Raw genomic sequence first — 12,860 nt, 5'->3', positions numbered from 1 at the left:
GTGATTTGATGTACCGAAGGTTGGTCGTAGTTCCGGATGAGATCACGGACATGACGAGGAGTCTCGAAATGGTCGAGAGGTAAAGATTGATATATTGGAAGGCTATATTCGGACATCGGAAAGGTTTCGAGTGATTCGAGTATTTTCAGAGTACCAGAGAGTTACGGGAATTCGCCGGGGAAGTAGTGGGCCTTAATGGGCCATACGGGAAAGGAGAGAAGGACCTCAAGGGTTGGCAGCGCCCCCCCATGGGCTGGTCCGAATTGGACTAGGAGGTGGCGGTGCCCCCCTTTCCTTCTCCCCCCTTCTCCCTCTTCCTTCTTCTCCTACTCAAACTAGGGAAGGGGGGAAACCTACTCCTACTAGGAGTAGGAATCCCCCTTGGGGCGCGCCATAGAGAGGGCCAGCCCTCCCCTCCTCCACTCCTTTATATACGGGGGAGGGGCACCCCATAGACACACAAGTTGACAATTGTCTTAGCCGTGTGCGGTGCCCCCCTCCACAGATTTCCATCTCGGTCATATCGTTGTAGTGCTTAGGCGAAGCCCTGCGTCAGTAACTTCATCAACACCGTCACCACGCCGTCGTGCTGACGAAAATCTTCCTCGGCCTCAGCTGGATCAAGAGTACGAGGGACATCACCGAGCTGAACGTGTGCAGATCGCGGAGGTGCCATGCGTTCGGTACTTGGATCGGTTGGATCGCGAAGACGTTCGACTACATCAACCGCGTTACTAAACGCTTCCGCTTTCGGTCTACGAGGGTACATGGACACACTCTCCCCGCTCGTTGCTATGCATCACCTAGATGGATCTTGCATGTGCGTAGGAAATGTTTTGAAATTACTGCGTTCCCCAATAGTGGCATCCGAGACAGGTCTATGCGTAGATGTTATATGCACGAGTAGAACACAAAAAGTTGTGGGCGATAATAGTCATACTGCTTACCAACATGTCATGCTTTGATTCAGTGGTATTGTTGGATGAAAGAACATGTGGTGCCCCCATGTTTGGTTTTGGTAATTAACGACAATCTCTATGGACTAATGGTTGCCTTGAGTTATATTTTAAGGTTTTGTCCATAGGCTTTTCTTGGAGTACATGTGTTGGTTTCAAGGAGAGTTTGTGTTGACCAAGGTGCTATTAAGGAATTATCCAAAGATTGGTCATGTGAGAGTTGAGCTTATTGCAAGCATGTCTTGAAGAAGAAGATTGTGTGATCATTCATGTTTACCTTCAAGACATCATCCAAATGAAGAGAGTTGGAAAGATTCTAGGTTGATCAAGACTAAGTCAAGAGTGAATCAAGTTGATCAACTCACAAAGCGTAGAAGATGTACCGAGAGGGATCAAGTGATCCCATGGTATGGTAAGCATTGTCCATTGTGCTTTGTGTACTAACCCATGGTCTATGTGAGAGTTCTATGTGGGGTTAGGTACGTGTTCATGGGCTTGCGTCAAGAGGAAGATATTACTCAACCCATGGAGATGATGACATCAAGTGGTGATCGTCATCAAGATTGCCGTGTGCAAGTTCAAGTGGAGCATCACGAAGATATCAAGTGCTTGAAGCTTTCCGTCCATTGTGGTGACAATGGACTTGTGAAGATGTGCCTAAGAGTGGCTCACCCATAGTGGACTATGGGGGAGTAATCATCTAGTCTTCATCGAGCCAACGCAATCAAGAAAGGTGGTCCAACTTGAGGAGTCAAGATCGTCATCATCTAGCTCAAGTGGACCATGTGCAAGGCAAAGGTTTGCCCTTGATAGGTTTTCTATTTTACCGGTCTCATGGTGGTAGTTGGGAGACCGGGTTATAGGATCGATAGCCGTACTATCAAGGGGGGCTCTCAAGTGAGTAGCTTGATCATATCGTTCGTCGAGAGCTCAAACCATTGCATCCTTGCATCATGTTTCTTGGTTCTTGTTTGGTTCTCTTTGTGAGTCTTAGAGCTTATGGTCATCTTGATGACAAACTTGAGTTCATCGAAAACGGAGTTTGCATGCGTCTTCTATGATGTTTTCGATGTTGGAAGTTTTACCGGTCTTATCCGAGGAAGGGTTCTCACCATTTTCTTTTGGGCCTTTTCTCATTTGCTTCTTATTGGTATTTCTATAAAGATTGTATTAGTCCTTGTCGCTAGCTTTCCAACAAACTTGGTTTCGTCGAATTCGGAGTCCGTTTGCAGAAGTTGTGTCAGTTTTGGTGTTCTGAAAAGGCTGCAGCAGTACTACCGCGGACAGGAGCGGATGTAATTTTTTACTACCGCTCTTGGGAGCGGTACTACCGCTTGGAGCAGTACTACCGCGGCTACTTCCATGGCTACTTCCGCTCGGGACCAAAAACTCGTCACAAGTCCAGCGGTGGTAGGCACGGATGTAAATTTTTAGTATCGCTCGCAAGCAGTAGTACCGCTACCCTTAGCAGTAGTACCGCTACCCCTAGCGGTAGTACCGTGAGGTCAAGCGGTACTACCGCTCCGACGGTTCTTCTGGCTTTTTTGCCTCCTCACTGTTGTGTTTCAAAGGGCTACTACCGCCCTAGCGGTAGTACCGCTCCTTGGAGCGGTAGTACCGCTCAGTGCGGGCTGTGACCATAACAATTGGATTTTCCCCACCTATAAAAGGGGGTCTTCTTCCCCAATGAACTTTATCCTTTGAGCTCATGTTCTTCCCCCATCGTTGACCTTCTTCGAGCTTGCTAACTCTCAATCCCTCCATGGATTCATGCTAGTTTTTGAGGGAAAATAGAGAGGAGATCTAGATCCACATTTCCACCAATCACTTTCTCCTCTATGTGAGGGGAACCCCTTGGATCTAGATCTTGGAGTTCTTGGTGTTGTCCTTCTTGTTCTTCCTCTCATTTTCCTCCCTAGCATTAGTTGCTTTGGTGGGATTTGAGAGAGAAGGACTTGGGCACTCCGTGTGCCCTTGCCATTGCATTTGGTGCATCGGTTTGAGTTCTCCACGGCGATACGTGGAAGTTACAAGTTGAGAAGCTTATTACTCTTGGGTGCTTGGTACCCTTGAGCTTGTTCCTCTTGGGTGCTTGGGCGCCCTAGACGGTTGGTGGTGTTCGGAGCTCAATCATTGTGGTGTAAAGCTTCGGGCAAGCGTCGGGGTCTCCAATTAGGTTGCGGATATCGCCCCGAGCAATTTGACAGGTTCCGGTGACCGCCCCCAAGGGTTGCCAAAGTGTACGGGTCCGGTGACCGCCCCCAAGGGTTGCCATTTGTACGGGTTCGGTGACCGCCCTCAAGGGTCCCTTAGTGGAATCACGTCATCTTGCATTGTGCGAGGGCGTGAGGAGATTACGGTGGCCCTAGTGGCTTCTTGGGGAGCATTGTGCCTCCACACCGCTCCAAACGGAGATTAGCATCCGCAAGGGTGTGAACTTCGGGATATATCGTCGTCTCCGCGTGCCTCGGTTATCTCTTACCCGAGCTCTTTACTTATGCACTTTACTTTGTGATAGCCATATTGTTTCTTGTCATATATCTTGCTATCACCTAGTAGTTTATCTTGCTTAGCATAACTTGTTGGTGAACATAGGTGAGCCTAGTTGTTGTAGGTTTTGTGCTTGACAAATTAACCGCTAGGTTTATTCCGCATTTGTTCAAGCCTAAACCGTAATTATTTTAAAGCGCCTATTCACCCCCCTCTAGGCGACATCCACGATCTTTCATTGGATGAAGTGGCTCAGACCGACATTACGCGTACGCTTATGCGAGACTGGTTCTACCGACGTGCTTCGCACACAGGTGGCTAGTGGGTGTCTGTTTCTCCAACTTTAGTTGAATCGAGTGTGACTACGCCCGGTCCTTGTTGAAGGTTAAAACAACAAACTTGACGAAAAATCGTTGTGGTTTTGATGCGTAGGTAAGAACGGTTCTTGCTAAGCTCGTAGCAGCCACGTAAAACTTGCAACAACAAAGTAGAGGACATCTAACTTGTTTTTGCAAGGCATGTTGTGATGTGATATGGTCAAGACATGATTATATAAATTGTTGTATGAGATGATCATGTTTTGTAACAATTGCTTTACTTTATCACTAAGCGGTAGCGATAGTCGTAGAAGCAATAGTTGGCGAGATGACAACGATAGTTGGCGAGACGACAACGATGCTTCGATGGAAATCACGGTGTCAAGCCGGTGACGATGGTGATCATGACGGTGCTTTGGAGATGGAGATCAAAGGCACAAGATGATGATGGCCATATCATATCACTTATATTGATTGCATGTGATGTTTATCCTTTATGCATCTTATTTTGCTTAGTTCTACGGTAGCATTCTAAGATGATCTCTCACTAAATTTCAAGGTATAAGTGTTCTCCCTGAGTATGCACCGTTGCGACAGTTCATCGTGCCAAGACACCACATGATGATCGGGTGTGATAAGCTCTACGTTCACATACAACGGGTGCAAGCCAGTTTTGCACACGCAGAATACTCGGGTTAAACTTGACGAGCCTAGCATATGCAGATATGGCCTCGGAACACTGAGACCGAAAGGTCGAGCATGAATCATATAGTAGATATGATCAATATAGTGATGTTCACCATTGAAAACTACTCCATCTCACGTGATGATCGGACATGGTTTAGTTGATATGGATCACGTGATCACTTAGATGATTAGAGGTATGTCTATCTAAGTGGGAGGTCTTAAGTAATATGATTAATTGAACTTTAATTTATCATGAACTTAGTCCTGATAGTATTTGCATAAATATGTTGTAGATCAATAGCTCGCGATGTAGCTCCCCGTTTATTTTTGATATGTTCCTAGAGAAAAAACTATGTTGAAAGATGATAGTGGCAATGATGCGGACTAGGTCCGTGATCTGAGGATTATCCTCATTGCTGCACAGAAGAATTATGTCCTTGATGCAACGCTAAGTGACAGACCTATTGCAGGAGCAAATGCAGACGTTATGAACGTTTGGCAAGCTCGATATGATAACTACTTGATAGTTTAGTGCGCCATGCTTTACGGCTTAGAACCGGGACTTCAAAAATGTTTTGAACGCCACGGAGCATATAATATGTTCCAAGAGCTGAAATAGGTATTTCAGACTCATGCCCGAGTCGAGAGGTATGAGACCTCTGACAAGTACTTTGCCTACCAGATGGAGGAGAATAGCTCAACCAGTGAGCATGTGCTCAGATTTTCTGAGTACTACAATCGCTTGAATCAAGTGGGAGTTAATGTTCCAGATAAAATAGTGATTGACAGAGTTCTCTAGTCACTATCACCAAGTTACTGGAACTTCGTGATGAACTATAATATGCAAGGGATGACGAAAACAATTCCCGAGCACTTCGTCATGCTGAAATCAACAAAGGTAGAAATCAAGAAAATCATCAAATGTTGATGGTTGACAAAACCACTAGTTTCAAGTAAAAGGGCAAGGGAAAGAAAGGGAACTTCAAGAAGAATGGCAAGCAAGTTGCCACTCCTATGAAGAAGCCCAAAGCTAGACCCAAGCCTGAAACTGAGTGCTTCTACTGCGAAGGAAATGGTCACTGGAAGCATAACTGCCCCAAATACTTGGCGGATAAGAAGGATGGCAAAGTGAACAAATATATATATATATATATGATATACATGTTATTGATGTGTACTTTACTAGTGTTCATAGTAGCCCCTGGGTATTTGATATTGGTTCAGTTGCTATGATTAGTAACTCGAAACAGGAGTTACAAAATGAACAAAGACTAGTTGAGGGCAAGGTGACGATGTGTGTTGGAAGTGATTCCAAGGTTGATAAGATCACCATCGCACACTCCCTTTACCTTCGGGATTAGTGTTGAACCTAAAATAAATGTTATTTGGTGTTTGCGTTGAGCATAATATGATTGGATCATGTTTATTGCAATACAGTTATTCATTTAAGTCAAAGAATAATTCTTATTCTGTTTACATGAATAAATCCTTCTGTGGTCATACACCCAAGATGAATGGTTTATTGAATCTCAATCATAGTAATACACATATTCATAATATTGATGCCAAAAGATGCAAAGTTGATAATGTTAGTGCAACATATTTGTGGCACTGCCGTTTAGGTCATATTGGTGTAAAGCGCATGAAGAAACTCCATGCTGATGGGATTTTGGAATCACTTGATTATGAATCACTTGATGCTTGCGAACCATGCCTCATGGGCAAGATGACTAAAACTCCGTTCTCCGGAACAATGGACCGAGCAACTGACTTATTGGAAATAATGCATACTGATGTATGCGATCCGATGAGTGTTGAGGCTCGCGGCGGGTATCGTTATTTTCTGACCTTCACAGATGTTTTGAGCAGATATGGGTATATCTACTTGATGAAACATAAGTCTGAAACTTTTGAAAAGTTCAAAGAATTTCAGAGTGAAGTGGAAAATCATCATAACAAGAAAATAAAGTTTCTACGATCTGATGGTGAAGACGAATATTTGAGTTACGAGTTTGGTCTTCATTTGAAACAATGTGGAATAGTTTCGCAACTCACGCCACCTGGAACACTACAGCGTAATGGTGTGTCCGAACGTCATAACCGTACTTTATTAGATATGGTGCGATCTATGATGTATCTTACCGTTTTATCACTATCGTTTTGGGAGTTGTGCATTAGAGACAACTTCATTCATGTTAAATAGGGCACCATCTAAATCCGTTGAGATGACACCATATGAACTGTAGTTTGGCAAGAAACACAAGTTGTCGTTTCTTAAAGCTTGGGGCTGCGATGCTTATGTGAAAAAGTTTCAACCTGATAAGCTCGAACCCGAATTGGAGAAATGTGTCTTCATAGGATACCCAAAAGAAACTATTGGGTACACCTTCCATCACAGATTCGAAGGCAAGCTCTTTGTTGCTAAGATTGGATCCTTTCTAGAGAAGGAGTCTCTCTTGAAAGAAGTGAGTGGGAGGAAAGCAGAACTTGATGAGGTAGTTGTACCTTCTCCCTTATTGGAAAGTAGTTCATCACAGAAATCAGTTCCCGTGATTCCTACACCAATTAGCGAGGAAGCTAATGATGATGATCATGAAACTTCTGGTCAACCAGAGTAAGATCCGCACAAAAGTGGTATAGTAATCCTGTTCTGGAGGTCATGTTACTTGACCATGACGAACCTATGAACTATGAGGAAGCGATGATGAGCCCAGATTCCGTGGAATGGCTTGAGGCCATGAAATGTGAGATGGGATCTGTCGTGAGATTGTCACGGCAGATGTCCTAGTGTGAGGACTTAGTCGTGGAGCCATCGCAACGAGATTATCTTAAAGGGGTTAAAACTGGACAAAGGACACAGGGAGTTTATACTGGTTCGGCCCTTTGCGGTGAAGGTAAAGGCCTAGTCCAGTTTGAGGTGGTATTGCTTGTGTTTCGATTACCAGGGAGCGAATATGCTTGACCTAGCTTTCAATCTCTTGTTTCTTGCCCTTAACTCGCGGCCGGGTAATCCCTTTATATATACAGGTTGACGCCCGGTGGCTTACGGAGTCCTAGCCGGCTTATAAACGTATCCGGCCCGGTGACTTAACTACAATTTCCTTATAATACTAGTCATACACATATGGCGGTTTATACCTACGGGCCTTAAGCCGCCCTTGGGCCTTGGGCTCTTCATAAGTCACCATCATGAACCACCATCTTCAGTTCCTTCATGGGCTTTGTCTTGTGAGTCGCCAGGAGTTAACCCGGCCCCTCCTGGGCGGGTTAACTCAATAGTTATATCCCCAACATTAGGCCCCAGGTTGATTTGAACTTGTTCACATCAATCTTCAACACTTGGAAAAATTCCTTCTTCATTACCTTCGCGAAAACTGGTAACTCGCCATGACGTCATCCTCTAGAACCATGATAACCCGCCGTGACGTCACCTGTCATTTATTTTATACAAAGCCAAAATCTTTAATGTATCTCCTTAGTTTTAATGAATCTCCGCAAATCGAGGCGTCTGCATTGTCACATATCCATTTTTTGGCCTCCTCGGTTCCTGTGCTTGTCATTTATCCATTTGCCTTATAAATAGGGCCGGGGGTCCCTTTCACTCCCCCATTCCTCTTTGTCTTGTCTTCTTCCTCGTGACGCCCTAGCACGCAAGCTCCGCCGCCGCCGCCAACCTTCACCTCTGCTCCGACGACGGCCGCTGCATCAACCTGTTCGGTCCAGATTTCATCCGCGCACCTCCGCTGCTCAACAACCCCGGTTAGTCCTTCTTCTTCCTTTCCATATAGATCCATTAGGGTTTCGACAGAGTTCATCAAAGTTCTTCCTCGTTCTTTGCTATAGCACTCCTTTTTGATTTGAGCTTGGTATCTTTCCTGCGCGGTAATATTCATAGTACTTATTTTCACTATCAGGGCATCTCATGTCAAACGAAAAACTCGTCTGGATCTTAGGAATTGCTCAAGCACCGTAATTTAGGTCTAAATATTTTCCATTTATCTGATGCGCCGCAAATCCAAAATTATCGCATCAATCTGTGAAAAATCTTTTTCTGAACACTTAGCCATTTTGCTTCATCCGTAGATCTGCTCTTTCAACATTGGTATAGGCGGCTTAATTGAAAAATAGTAACCCGCCAGGTATCATTAGTCCCCTCTTAAGCCGCCAATAGTCTTTCAGTAATCTTGTGGTATCACGCTCCGGCTTAATACCTAGTCGTGCTTCATTATTGTTTGTCCTTGAATCATGAGCCGGCTGAAGCATGTGACCTTAAACTGGCGTAATATTTTTTTCAGAAATGGCTAAGACATATACTTCTTGCAATTGGGTCAAATCCCGGGTAACCGAGGAAGAACTGAACAATTATGTTGCCACTGGCGCCTTAGCCAAAAAGGAGGATATCCACTGGAGAGCTCCTGGTGATGAAGTCCCTCCTCAACCCAAAGAAGGAGAAGTAATCATTTTTACTGATCACTTGGGTCGGGGGTTCAGCCCTCCCGGCTCAAAAAATTTCCGTGATGTGCTTCATTTCCTCCAACTGCATCCTCAAGACATCGGACCCAACTCCGTGTCTAATATTTGCAACTTTCAAGTATTCTGTGAAGCCTATCTTCAAGAAGAGCCTACGGTTGATCTATTCAGGGAATTCTATTATTTAAACCGCCAGACTAAATTTGTTGATGGGCCATGCTAAGAACTTGGTGGAGTCATTATTCAGAAGATGAAAGATGTCAGTTTTCCTCGCGCCAAGCTGCATAGCCACCCCAAAGACTGGAACCAGACTTGGTTCTATGTTAAAGATACCTCTCCAACTGGTGAAAATCCTGTGCCGGGTTACCGTGAGCACTGGCTTAACAACAACCACCCACTTCCCCAATGTCTTGACGCAAAGGAACGGGCTATGTATGCACCTGCTTTCTCAAAGCTTCGAGCCTTTATGGCCAACGGCTTAACTGACGTTGATTTTTTCCGATGTTGGTTGTCTTGGGATATCTTGCCATTAAGCCGCCGCCCCGGCTTAATGTGCAAATATACTGGTGATGTTAAAGATCCTCAGCGCCATTGTGATATTCAGCTAACTGAAGCTGAAGTTATTGAAGCCACCAAAAAACTGTTGAATGAGCCTGTGAAAGAGTGCAACAAAACTGGACTTAGTCCTTTCTGCACCGTCAACAACACACCAGTGTCATGACCGGTTTTTCAATAAAATATTTATTGAGAGACCAATCCCTTTTACGGACCAGTAAAGAAGAATTCCTTCTCACTGGTAGACAATATCTTGGTCACAAAAGAAAAATACCAGGAGTACTGAATTTAATACAAGGTTGAGCGGAGACTGCTCAACAATTTATTACAAACACGCCAATAAAAGCATAATGGCGGATAGGGTGGCATAACTACTAACTCACGATAACAACGGTGGTGGAAAATATCACCGCGGAGTGGGTGATATGACTCCTGAAAACTACAGCTCTTCGAGCGTCGGAGTGAGGCTCGAGGAGACTTATTGCGGGTGGCGGAAGCGTATATAATACAAGTGACCAATATCCAGGATCGCACGGGACTGACTGGGACTCCTCTAGGCGTCAGACTCACTATCAAACTCTTCATCCATGAGATCGCCTTCGTCAACATCTGGCCAAATCAACAAGCCAGGTGAGTACTATGAAAGTACTCGCAAGACAGTTCGGACATAAGATATAACAAATGTAAGCATGGAGCATAAGAACAGGTTAACAAGTGCATTCAGACATCGAGACGATAATGCATGGGAAATAAAAGAGAAGTCGGGCGGTAGTCCTCCCGCAATCCCAAAAATAAATACTGGGTGCCAAACGAGGGTCTGAATGACTCCTCGAGAGGAAAATGCAAGAATAACAATGCCGCAGTCGGGCGTCAGGGCGACACCACATAAAGGGCTTATAATTGAAAATAAAAGATAGTGCGTGCCACAGTCGGACGTCTGAGCGACATCGCAGAAAGGGCTTATATCAAAAGTAAATAACATAAGTGCCACAGTCGGACGTCTCAGCGACATCACATAAAGGGCTTATATCGGAAGTAAATAACAAACATGACACAGTCGAACGTCTGAGCGACATCACATAAAGGGCTTCATAACTTAATACCTTAGTGGCTCAAGAATTTAAATCATAACAAGGGGATAATCAAGTATGAGGTAAATAACAGGGGTTAGTCCATCCTTAGGAAAAATGTTTAACCAAGTTTACCACTCCAGTTTGGTTACCGGGGATAATGCCACGAGGACTTGACATAGATATGGATACACTGAACACGATACTTGACCTTGGATACGATGACACGGAAGGATTTGACTCTGCAGAGTTTGTACTTTACCCACAGCCAACGGATTTCAGTAGTCACGGGGACTAGTTCCGTTTACGGTGTTTTGGAAGAAACACATCTAACCAGTACACACCCATTCAACATTCCGAAGCCAGGAATCACCCTCGGCAACGTTCAAGAAAAACCTTGAGACGGGGAGGCTACAACCTCGCGTAGCATGGGATCAAATTTATATACGCGCGCTCTAAGGGGTGCCCCCCTCTCGGTACCGACCGGAAACACCAATGCCCCCTGACCGGATGACTGGCTTTAATCCAGGGCCATGGAACCCTCATCCCGGCCCCTCTATTTGGTGTGTACACGGAAAGAGGTTACCAACTTACTAAACGCATTCTGGCAGAAAACATGTGGTAGCACGGAAGGGGGAAGAATGGTAACGTGACTCCGTCCACGTTAACGTCGGAATTTTAACGGATGACGTAAGGCTGGCATGCTACAACAGTACCACCTTACTGCCCTTCATGTCACCATATGACTAGGCCATCTCTCATCAGAGATCATAGTAACTTCGGAACACGCGGGTAGTTGCCTTACATGCAACGAGATATTCACCGATGCTCATATGCCATGCACAACCATTCACGCAAACATGCAAAACACTAATCATATCAAAGGTTCAAACGTGCTTGCCTGGTTCGGAGAAGTCGGAGTCTAGCTCGGCGAAGTTCGTGGCTCCGTCACCTCTCCCGGAACCTATGGTATAGCGAAAAAGCATACTAACGTGAAAACCAACGTGTGCATAAAAGTTGTTCCAATTTTTTTTCAAATAAATCCCATAAAAACTAGACAAAATTTTAAGACTGTCAGAAAAAGAATCACTCAAAAATAACTTTTTATTAAAAAGTTATAAGGGTTTCTGTCCAGGGACTCATCTGTAATGAAACAGAAAAGTTCCGGGGGCTTAACTGAGAAAACAGAAAACGGTTCGAATAGAAACGCGCCAGCCCACAGAGAAAACACACTCTGCCCGAAGGTGCCAACAGAAAACGCTTCGGGGGTGAAAGAAGAGAGGCTGACGTGGGGGGTCCACATGTCAGGTTTGAAAACCTCGCCGGCGCCCGAAGGCTGCGGTGGTCGCCGGCGTCGAACCACGGCGAGTCAGGGAGATCGGAGTGTACCAAGAGTATCAGCATGTCCTTCCGCGTCGGTGGGTGGTGGACTTGGGCGTCGGGGAGCACCACGTCGACGGCGACACTTTCTCCGGCGGACGGTGGCTCGGGCGATGGTGGGGAACTCCGGTGGTGTGCTGCAAACTTCGAATTGAAGCGCGGGTCAGAAGGAGGGATGCACTAGAGCGTTACTGGCAAGAGATGGGAGGCAGAGGTGCACGCACGGGAGCGAATCGAGCTGGATCCCGTGGCGGGTCGCGGCGGCCGGAGTTGAGGAAGGAGACTCCCTCGGGGCTCTTCCAGTGGCTAGGCGGGGTCTTGGTGGAGTGCAGAGGTGGTGTGGGTACTAGCTGGAGCTCGGGGCCTCTATTTATAGGCGGCTCGAGGGGGTGGCCGTGAACAGAGAATCTCCGGCGAGCAATTACGGCGAGGCAGCGGATTGGCAGGGGGTTTAAGTGGCCAGGCAGCATCAGTGGGAGTTACTGGTCCCGTTCCACTGCTAAACTCGGTCGGGCATGGCATAATGGCGTCGGTCTTCGTCGGGGTCGCCGTACTGGCACGGCGGCGGCAGAGAGCGCGCTCCGCGCCTAGCGGTTCACGACGAGGGTGGCAGCGCGCATGGGGGAGTGGAAGACCACGCGGCGGCCTCCGGTGGCTTGGGCGGCGCTGGCCAGCGCCGTCTACGCTGGCGTCGGTCACGGGGCGGCGCACCTCCTCCTGCTCGTCGCCGACGCCCGCAAGCATCCAGGCGCTCGTGCGGTGCAGAGGACAAGGGGGAGGGGACAGGGAACACGGCGACGCCGGGGCATTGGCGAGATCGGCAACGGACACTGAAGAAACGACAGTGGTTCAGACACTGTTAACTGAATTTGACTGAACCTTATAAAAACAGTGTCCAGTAGGTGTTCGATGAAATGATTTGGCATGAAGAAAAT

The sequence above is a fragment of the Triticum aestivum genome, chromosome 5D (assembly GCF_018294505.1).
Source record: "Triticum aestivum cultivar Chinese Spring chromosome 5D, IWGSC CS RefSeq v2.1, whole genome shotgun sequence".
Taxonomy (NCBI): Eukaryota; Viridiplantae; Streptophyta; class Magnoliopsida; order Poales; family Poaceae; genus Triticum; species Triticum aestivum.
The sequence above is the reverse complement of the archived record's forward strand: the minus strand, read 5'-3'. Positions refer to the sequence as shown.